Source organism: Pinus tabuliformis, chromosome 2_1 (genome assembly GCF_031772625.1).
Source record: "Pinus tabuliformis cultivar Carrire ecotype Pingquan chromosome 2_1, CPIR1, whole genome shotgun sequence".
Classification (NCBI taxonomy): domain Eukaryota; kingdom Viridiplantae; phylum Streptophyta; class Pinopsida; order Pinales; family Pinaceae; genus Pinus; species Pinus tabuliformis.
The window spans coordinates 213,640,037-213,651,284 of NC_142299.1; positions in this window are offsets into that span (position 1 = coordinate 213,640,037).

The window sequence follows — 11,248 nt, forward strand, 5'->3', positions numbered from 1 at the left end:
GGATATCTTCCGGCGTCCTGGGGACAGACTGTCCCTGATTGTTTTCTTCAATTTCATTATCATAACCAGGCGGGTTTTCTTCTCCTGCCTTTTCTGCATGTGCTTCCTCGGGTAGTTCTTCCTCTGCGGGACTGTCAGGGATGCCTGCTGTGCTGGAGGGCTGGCCATATTCCCCCATATTGGCCAGAACTGCTGCCAATTCCTCCTCGCCTACAGGGTCCTGCAACGGGCTACCCCCTGGCTGTGCTATTTCTTCTTCTTGATTGCCCTATTCGGTAACCCTTTCTTCCTCAGAGTGCTCATTTTCTTGATTGTTCTGTTCGATAACCATTTCTTCCCCTTCCGGCTGGCCAGTCCCAGGCCCTGATTGCTCCACATTTCCTTCGGAAGGTCCTCCTTCTGGTTCTGGAGGTTCGTCCGCAATTTCAATTGGCTGGGCCGTTGCTTCCTGAATTCTTTCCAACCTTCCTCGTATCCGGGCCAGCCGAGCTGACTTCCTTGGTCTCTCAGGTAGGTCAGGCGTGCCAGCAGGTTCTCTGGGTTCCTCTGGTCGTTTTGGCGTATCGGAAGGTTGTTTCCGTTTTGAAGCGGCATGTCTTTCTGTTGCTGTCTTCTTGCATTTCTCTAATCGTTCCGGCGTGCTAGAGGACTGTTCAGGTTTTGGGGGTGGTGCAGCCGATCCTCCTTCGACTATTGCGATCAATTCCTCCCAAGTGCTTTGCTGTTGAGTGAGACTATGGCTCACTATCAACCGAATCAGCCCATGGTGGCTAACGACTGCATCTATGTGCTGGGCCTTTCTCAGGTTTCGGGCCGCGTCATGTAGTAGCGAATTTAAAAGTGCAGGGAGATTTACAGAACATTTTCCTTTTAAAACAGCTAAAAGTTTCAAGTGACGAGGTCTTACCACGTCTTTTCTCCCTTCGCAGGTGATATAACTTTGTACTGTCTTCGCTAGCTCGGTCCAGGGTTCCCCTAGTGTTTCCGGCAGAACTCCTTTCCCTTTGACTGTCAAGCTTTGGCCTTCGTCCTGGAAAATTTCCATAGCTTTTTGTAATCTTTCCTTCTTCGGCGTCCATATGGGTCTAGCAGCTGGTAATCCTGAAACTTCTGCGATAATATCCTCTGTAACCGCTATCCACTTCCCTCCTACTATGGAGTAATTTTCCTGCAAATTCTGCAGGAATTCCAACGCCACGGCTTCATTTGATTCTTGCAAGCGGCTAAAGTAATTCAACCATTCTACGTTTTCCAAAATTTCGCGAGCAGCAGCGGAAACTGTCAGCTTGTGAGGTTCACTTCGGACCGTCTTCCCGCCCATGATTCTTCTCATAAATGGAACAGCAACTGCTTGCGGTGTTTGCGACGCAGAGAGGATGATCACCGAGCATGCAACTAAAAAAAAAGATCGTGGATGGCAATTTCCGTAGAATGGAAGCATCATACCGTTAAACCATGTCATTCCTTCGTACATTGTCTCGCCCGAATGGTGTGCAGCCACGTAATCATGGAGTAATGAGATTACCTTCCCCCCCGCGATCTGATAGGCTGTCCTCAGCCGTCAAAGAGAGGAGCAGCAGCCAGTCGGAGGTCCAATCATAAAGTACAGCATATGAAATTATGACATGTTTTAGAAAAACAATGAAATGTCGAAACCGAGGCAAAAAGGTAGATCGCGTTTTGCATAAGAGCCTGCGTGATATAATGAGGAGCTAGGGGGTGGGACGTCTGTCAAGTGTACGAAGTCTCCAGTGGTCACTGTCAGTTCTGTTGCCATGATTGGTGGTAATAAATATTCATGCGATATATACATCGGGTGTGACATATGATCTTTGCAAAGGATAAGAGACAAAAATTTTAATATCATACTTGTTGGTGTAATTATTACGACTTCTATGCCATTAACAGAGCTCTGCTGCCAACAGGTGTTCATAACCTTGGCAGAGTTGTTTATTTCACCCTCCGGAACCATGATCCTTTGTGTATATTCTGAAGAGTGCTTTGTCAAAATGCAGGCCATTATGCTGGCTTGGTGACCAGATAGCCATAATGCCATTCACAAGGTAGGCGCGAAACGTGGTCAGGCCGGCTCGCGATGAGACCTCCTGTTCCAAGGTTTGCTTGTTAATTTACCTTCGGACCATATCCCTGGTGTGGTGGCCGTTATGGGAATGCCACTTCGCTTCCACCCTTATGATCATGGTAGGTCGGCTCTGAATGAGACCCCCTATCCTGCATTTGACAATTTTCATATTTTGTTTTTGTTTTCTTTTGCAGAGCACCTCTCTTGTTTATTTTCACATAAGGGTGGTTCCGCACTCCTTAAGAGCGGGGAATGGTGGAAGAAGTCTTATGATCCCAACAGATAGATATAAATCGTTCGTTCTTACTCCTAAGTAATGATCAAAAAAAAGATTTTTAGGGGAATCGTCATGATAAAGATCACCAATGACAATGGTACCGGTAAATGACAATGACAGCGAAGATGAAAAGTTCACGTCCCTCCTCTTGTCCTCTTATACATACTGGCTTCATAGTGATAGCGATTTATGATGTGCTGATTTCGGTATATCATGGTTTATGTTCACCGCATAAGTTCATTGCTGTATCTACAAGATTGAGGAGAACATGGGGCAGAGCATCCTCCATAAGGGCAAAAATATGTCGATGGCATTCCTGAGAGAGGAATTCATTCGTAGGATACCATTTCTTTGAGAGGAACAACGGAAAATCGCAAATGCTGTTCCTTTTGAGAAAGGAACAGCAAAGACACTCAAATGTTGTTCCTTTTGAAAAGGAACAGCAGACACACTCAAGTGTTGTTCCTTTTCGCAAAGGAACAGCAGAAACACACAAGTGTTGTTCCTTTTCGGAAAGGAACAGCAGAAACACACAAGTGCTATTCCTTTTCGCAAAGGAACAGCAAAAACACACAAGTGTTGTTCCTTTTCGCAAAGGAACAGCAAAAACACAAGTGCTGTTCCTTTTCGCAAAGGAACAGCAAAAAGCACACAAGTGTTGTTCCTTTTCGCAAAGGAACAGAAAAAAACACAAGTGTTGTTCCTTTTCGCAAAGGAACAGCAAAAAACACAAGTGTTGTTCCTTTTCGCAAAGGAACAGCAAAAAACACAAGTGCTGTTCCTTTTCGCAAAGGAACAGCAAAAAACACAAGTGCTGTTCCTTTTCGCAAAGGAACAGCAAAAAACACAAGTGCTGTTCCTTTTCGCAAAGGAACAGCAAAAAACACAAGTGCTGTTCCTTTTCGCAAAGGAACAGCAAAAAACACAAGTGCTGTTCCTTTTCGCAAAGGAACAGCAAAAAACACAAGTGCTGTTCCTTTTCGCAAAGGAACAGCAAAAAACACAAGTGCTGTTCCTTTTCGCAAAGGAATAGCAAAAACACAAGTGTTGTTCCTTTTCGCAAAGGAACAGCAAAAAACACAAGTGTTGTTCCTTTTCGCAAAGGAACAGCAAAACACTTGGAGTAAAAAAATCAAGGAAACATATATACAAGATATTATGTACAAGTTATAAAAATGAATTTCTTAAACTATAGGTGAGGAAGATTTCGCTTCCTCTCCTAAGATTTCCATATCAGTATCTTGTCGCAGCTGCTGACAGAAGGATTCCCGAGTGAGTGGCTTTCGATAAAGGTGAACTCGGTGGGCATTTACTTTGAATGCATATCCAGAACCGTCAATTGTGATCAGGGTAAGGGTCCCATTGTCATGTACCTTCTGGATTTTGTATGGTCCTAACCATCGAGTCTGGAGTTTCCCCGGGAAGTCCTGAAACCGAGAGTCATATAACAGAGCCCAGTCTCCTTCATGAAAGACTTTATTCTTGATAAGTGCATCATGCCATTTAGCTCGCTGTTGTTGAATTAATGCTGTATTTTGTAATGCAGAGAGCCTGATTTCGTCCAATTCATTAATCTGCTGTAATCGATTGATTTGTGCCTCACTCAGATCTAGGCCGACTTCCTGTGCAGTTCGTAGCGTTCGGATTTCGAATTCTATGGGGAAAATTGGCTGCTTTCCAAACACTAATCGATAAGGTGAATAGCCTGTAGTACTTCTCCATGTGGTTCTGTAGGCCCACAGTGCCTCAGGTAGTCGGGTGGCCCAATCTCGCCTATGCGATGCAATGGTCTTTGTTAAAATTGATTCTATTACCTTATTACTACTTTCTACTTGCCCATTTGCCTGCGGATGGTATGGGGTAGTGATCTTATGTTGGACATGATAATTGTTAAGTGTTGCAGCTAATTTATTTCCAACAAATTGTGGTTCACCATCGGTGATTAGTTCTCTCGGAAGTCCATAACGTACAAACAAATGGAACAAGAATTGTATCACAGAGTCTTCTGTAGCCCTAGGTAATGATTCGGCCTCGACCCATTTAGTAACATAGTCTGTTGCCACCAGAATGTATGTCCTCTGATTTGATGATGGATTGATGGGCCCAACGAAGTCCAGAGCCCATCGTTCAAATGGCTCAATGACCAATTGTGGTCTCAAAGGCATTTCATCGGCTTGGCCAGGTCTTCTTGCTCGCTGGCAGTTGTCACAGGCTTGTGCAAATTTTTTCGCATCCTTGAAAATTGTAGGCCAATAGTATCCTGTCTGCAATACTTTATGTGCTGTTCTTTTTTCAGTGAAATGTCCCCCGCATGGCCCGTCGTGGCAAGCTTTTGGAATGTCGAAGATTTCGTCTTCTCGAATACACCTTCTGATTTGCATGTCTGCCCCTATATGGAACAAATGGCCTCCAATCCACGAAAACCGAGTGCTCTTCTGAACAATCTGCTTGCGTTCCTGAGGGGTTAAGTGTTTTGGTAGCTTACCGACTGCAAGGTAATTAGCGACATCAGCATACCAGGGTGTTCGAACAACAACAGCAAACAGGTGCTCGTCAGGAAATTGATCTTCCACTGTTGCTGTTTCAATTGCTTTCGGTATTCGTGAGAGGAAATCAGCTACAGGGTTCTCCTTTCCAGGTCGATCCTTGATTGTGATGTCGAACTCCTGCAATAAGATCAACCATCTGGTTATTCTAGCTTTCGTAACAGGTTTATTTGCCAAATATTTGATAGCAGAATGATCTGTATATAACACAACGGGATAGCCTGTGATATAATGTCTAAATTTGTTAACAGCATGTATTACAGCCAGGAATTCCTTTTCAGTAACAGTATAATTGAGTTCGGCAGAGGATAAATTTTTGCTGATATAGTAGATAGCGTATGGTCTCTTATCCTCTTCTTGCCCTAGGACTGCACCAATTGCTGGGTCCGAGGCATCATATGAGATTTGAAATGGCAAATTCCAGTTGGGTCCTCGAAGGACTGGGGCTGTTGATAGAAGCTTCTTCAATTCCTTAAAAGCCTGGTCGCATTTTTCTGTCCACAAGAAATCAACATTGCCAGTTAAAGCATATAGAGGTGCAGCAATACGTGAGTAATGTTTTATAAATCGTCTGTAATACCCAGAAAAGCCAAGAAAACTGCGTACCTCTGTTTGAGTAGTGGGGGTAGGAATAAGCAAAAGAATCTGGATTTTAGCCGGGTCTACCTGGATGCCGGCTGCTGAGATATAGTGCCCTAGAATGAGCCCTTCTGTCATCATCATGTAACACTTTTCGTGACTCAGACAAAGTCTGGTAGCGATACAACGTTGTAGGACTTTTTCCAGGGTATCTAGAGCTGGGTCAAAATCATCTCCGTATGGTGTAAAATCGTCCATATACACTTCAAGTCCATCATTTATCAGATCTGCGAAGATACTAAGGACAGCCCTTTGGAATGTAGCAGGGGCATTACATAGGCCGAAGGGAAAAACTCGATAGGCAAACGTTCCCCAAGGGCAAGTAAAGGTAGTTTTATCCTGGTCTTCAGGGGCAATTTGGATTTGGTTATATCCGCTGAAGCTGTCCAGGAAAGAAAAGAATTTCTTTCCTGCCAAAGTGTCCAATACTTGATCTATGAACGGGAGAGGGAAGTGATCCTTCTGTGTGGCTTTATTTAACTCCCTGTAATCTACGCAAATCCTCCATTTTCCGTTTTTCTTGGGTACCACCACCAGGGGAGAGACCCACTTACTGTCGGAGATGGGATAAATAAAATTAACATCTAGAAGTTTCTGAAGTTCGGCTTTTACTACCTCTTTTAGATGGGGGTTAAGTCTTCTTTGCGGCTGACGAATAGGTTTTGCATCTTTTTCTATGTAGATGTGGTGGGTGCATAATTGGGGATCGATCCCTTTCATGTCAGGGTAATCCCACGCAAATGCTCCTTGATATTTTCGTAACAGATTTACAAGTTTTGCTTCTTGGTCTGGTGTAAGGTTGGCGTTGATATTTAGGGCCTTACCAGGTTCAATTTCCACTACTTTACTATTGGCAACAACAGTCACTGGTATTGTTTGGTCATGTGCGTCTTTCAAAGGGTCTTCCTCTAGCTCACTATCAAATGCTGCCTCTATCATAAAACACTGTGTGTGAGATCTAGATTCAGTCTGACTAATGAAGTTATTGATGGCATCATCTTCTATTTGATCTTTAAAATCTAAAGCCTTCTGTACAGTCAATGGGGATCTGATATCGTTAGTAAGGTATGACACAGGATACTGATTGGTTTTGATCATTGGCAGGCTTGGCTGTGCTGGAGGATATAGAACTAGATTTTTAACATCTGGTCCTTTAGTTATAGTCATGTTTCCCTGCCGGCAACCAATGTAGGCATCGGCAGTAGCAAGCCAAGGTCTTCCTAATATTAGCGGATGTCCATCCAGTCGGGTTTTTGGATTAATTATCAGGGAATCAGTTGGATATTCCCAGGAGTCTACAGAAACCATGACATCGTATAGAGTGCCTTCTGGTCGTACTACAGATCGATCTGCCAATTCTAGCAAAGTAGAAGTAGGTTCTACTGATGTGATGCCAAGCTTTTGGCAGGTAGAGGTTGTCAAAATATTGATTGCAACTCCTAGATCAACTAAAGCGTTAGTCAGGGTTTGGCCATAGATTTGGACAGTCACAATTGGATTTCCGGGATCTTCGTATTTGATAGGTGTCTCTTTTCCCGATAATAAGTCAGATAAGGTGCCGACTACTTGGACTCTTGGGTTAGTGGTTGTATTCCTCCTTGATTTTTTTATGCACAGTTCTTTTATAGTTTTTGCGTATATAGGAATATCTTGAATGGCCTGGAGGAATGGAATTTTTATGTACAGGTTTTGTAACTCTCCCAGAATGTCAAAGTCTGGATGTTGTACTGGTCGTGGTATGACTAATCGTTCCGGGAAAGGAGGAGAGGATGTATTTGTTTGTTGATGGGTTTGTTCCTTATTTACACCCTCTTGTTGTGGTGGTTGTTCTATTGGTAACTGATCTTCAATGTGAACTGTTTTGTCTCCCTCTGTTTCTATGATACGTCCAGATCGTAACTGAAGGTCATTGCACTCCCTTAGGTCAAGTCCAGTTTCTAATGTTTCTATAATTTGGAGGGATTGGACTGGTCTATTATTAGGATTGGGATTGGGTTGGGCTAGGAGTTGCGGCCTTAGATTAGACTGGGGGTTTTGTTGTAAGGCTGGCAGAGTCGGTTGAGGGAGTGGAATAGTTCCTGTTGAATGATATGTCGATCTTGGCCAATTTGTCTGCCAGGGTGAACCTTGTGAAGTAGGGGGAATCCATTGCGGAGGGTATGAGTTATTCTGCCAATATGGTGGAGTGTAAGGAAAATTTGGCCATCCGAATTGGCTTGTCTGATTCATCCATGGATTTGGAGAAGGAAACGGCTGTGATGACCAATTCGGGACTGGGGGTGTAGATTGGTTTTGCCACATACCATATTGCTGAGCATTATACTGCGGAGGCTGGAAAGAAGAAGTTGGGTCCGAAAACATACCAGATTGCCTAGGTTGCCATTGGCGACGTTGGTTAACAAAGTATGCTGGTTCTGATTCTTCTTCTGCTTCCTTGTATACAGCCTTCAATCCAGGAAGTGAGGGGCAGCTCTCAGTAAGGTGGTCTTTCGTACAGATAGCACATGCTTGAACTGTATCTAGCGGACATTCCTTGTGGCTATGTTTTCTTCTGCATCGGGGGCAGAAAATTGCCAGATTTTGCTCCGCCTCCATTTGCTTTTGTTTAGCCTGCACAATATCAAGCTGAGTAGTTAATGTCCCCAGAATATCAGTTTTAAAATTTTCTAATAAATTCCCTAGTTCTACACGTGTTACCCCTTCTGTTGATATTTTGTTGTCTTTAACAAACCTATCATATTCTGTTGATTTTATCCTTGTGCTGCCTCTTGAACTCCTGATGCATAAATTAATGATATCAGCAAAATTCTCTTGGTAAATATCCCCTTTTCCCATGATATTCAATGTTTCAATCCACTGCTCTTTCATTCCTCTAATCAATGCAGTTTTCAACACATTATCGGGCAGAGGTAGTGATGCATAGGGAGATCTCTGTAAATTATACTGGAAACGTTCTACGTATTCTTCCAAAGTTTCATTTGGTCTGGCCGTCATTTGGAAAATTTCATCTTTTAGCTCTCTCGATCTACAATAATCCTGATATTTTTTAAGAAAGGATTCTTTCATTTGCTCCCAGTTGTTTATGACTCCACCACCTAAACCCATGAACCATTTCAGAGCTGCTCCTTTTAAAGTGGAGGGGAACAGCTTTAATTTCTGGGGGTCAGTGGTGTAATCGTACCCTCTACATAGCACATCGAATTCAAATAAAAATGCATCGGGGTCTTCTGATGTAAGTCCATGAAACGTCGGGATGTGTTGAAGAGGTATTGCTTTCATGGGTGCATTTGCAGCAGAATCTACTATGGGATATTGCAATGTAGAAGTTTGAGCATTTGGCTGATTCTGTGCCATTGGATCAAATATGTGCCAATATCCTTCCGGAATTTCTAGGAGGGTATTCCTAGGTTGAGAAGGGACGACCTTGGCAGGAACTGTTTTAATGACACTTCCCTTATCTGGGATCTCTGTCTGAGGGAATGGGGTGCCTTCAAGGTTAACTTTGGCCGCGCTTCCCCTGTCTGGGCTGTTTAACAATTGGATTATCCTAGAAGGAGACCTTGGTTCCTCTATTTCCCCTGTTTCCCCTTCTCCTTCACAAAGATTACTTAAATTCCCTTCTTGCAGCCGTTCTGACACAGAATTTTCAATTTCTTGGAAGTCCTGTTCATCAGTCCGACTATGCACCTCAGCGTAGGCTCCAGATGGTGATGCTGTAGCGTGAAGGGAACTAGTAGGCTGCTTAGAATGAGTCTTTCTGAGGCCTACTGACGGCTGAGATTCGGTTTTCTTATAGATTTCGTCTATGAAGGTTGTTCGGCCAAGGGTCACCGGTCCTTTGGCTTTTTCAGGTTTGACTGGAGGTTTGATATTCTTTTCTAGCTTTTTCTGCTTAGTCATGCACTCTAAAAACTACTAAATCCTATTCAACCAGCAATTCTGCTAAGAGAGCGGACGGTGGAGTAGGGCTTTTACATGCTCCGTACGCAGGTTCTTACCTTCCGTTTTTAAAATCCAACTCCCTCCTAGCAGCTTTGCGCACTACTCTGTAAGGGGCAAATGGCTATACTCCTTCCCCGGCAACGGTGCCAAAATGTAGAGCTGCAACTAGGGTCTCTCACACCGCTAATTATTCCACATTAATAAGTCAATCCGGGAACATTTTGTTATTGCAAGAAGTAGCTCAATCCGAGGCTATTTGTCCAAGTAATGCTTAGTAGTACAGGGTTGAGAAAATCAAAGGAAAACAGATGCTAAGCTGTAACTAAACTAACCTAAAAGATGGAGTCACACAAAACAGTTGATCAGTCAAGGGTACGGAAACAATATCCCATCCCTTTAGAAACTAATTAAAGAAGGGAAATTAGAGCATGGACTTATAGGTCTGGGAGCTAAGCAGCGTCTTGCTGAGGCTCACTACAGCCTTAGGCCTTCTCTCACACCAAAGCAACAAAGGCAGGTAAATAAATCAGCGGAAAGTAAAATGGAACAGCGAAATGGCAGTGGGACAGCAATAAATGGAACAACAGTAATCAAATGGAACAGCTATAATCAAATGGAACAACAATAATCAAATGGAACAACAATAATCAAATAGAACAGCAACCCTTAATGATTTACGAAACAACAACCATCACCCGTATGTACATGTTCTATATTAATATAGCAATCTGAGAGTATTGAATGATACAACTATGTTTCTAAACAGAATGACGCTACTCTCAAATCCTAGGAATATTGTTTAACATAAATCCAATGACAGTAACATTCATACCAATACTCTGTTACAGAAATGGCTGAATAAAGATACAATCCGACCTTGTGTAAATCCAATTATACAGTGCAGAATCTTTACATAGAGAAATCATTCATTCATTAAACATAACAGAGCATAGCGTATCATATAAAGAGTTCATCAGACTGCTAAGTAATAAAGATAAACAAACCACACACAAATCACCATATAATGATACAAAAGCAAGTGTCCTTCGGAGCCGGGCCCTTAGCTGCCAATGGTACACTGCCTTAGATTACTCCAGACGCAGAGACGGAATAAACACCAAGTCTTTTATATTAATCGCATCCACAAAAGTATAACAAAATCAGGTCTCAGTGAGACTCAATGATTAAAGTTTGTTCTGGAACTGTAAAATTACAAAAACAATCCTCCTCTTGCTTAATGATGTTGTGCCATTATATAACAGAAATGACGGAGATATCTAGATAATCAGAGATAAGTAAAGAAGCGATCCCTCAGGATCGAAGATCCTGAGGGATTCGCTAATCGTTCAATCTTTCTTGCGTTTGCCGAGCCGGTATCCCGCATTCTTTTCCTGGACTATTCAATTCCGATTTTGCTTGATCGTGTCCGCATCCGGTTCCCTACTGGAGGAACAACAATTATTTTTCTTCTGCTTCTCGCTTTTGGGCGGGAACTCCTTGCTCGCATGTCTTCCTGCATAGAAAACGTCAATTATTAGCACTTGAGCTTCCTTTGTCTATTTTTGCACATTTTATCAAAATCCTTTATCTTCTTCGAATTCCTCATGCAGAAAAGGTTACAATTATTATTGAAAAACCACTAGGTTGCTAGTCAAAAGCATACCTTCCAGGTGCTCCACAACAAGCGCGAGAGGAATCACCGATAATGATAATGACCCTCAAGGTACTGCAGTACAATTCACGTGGTGTGAATAAGGGACT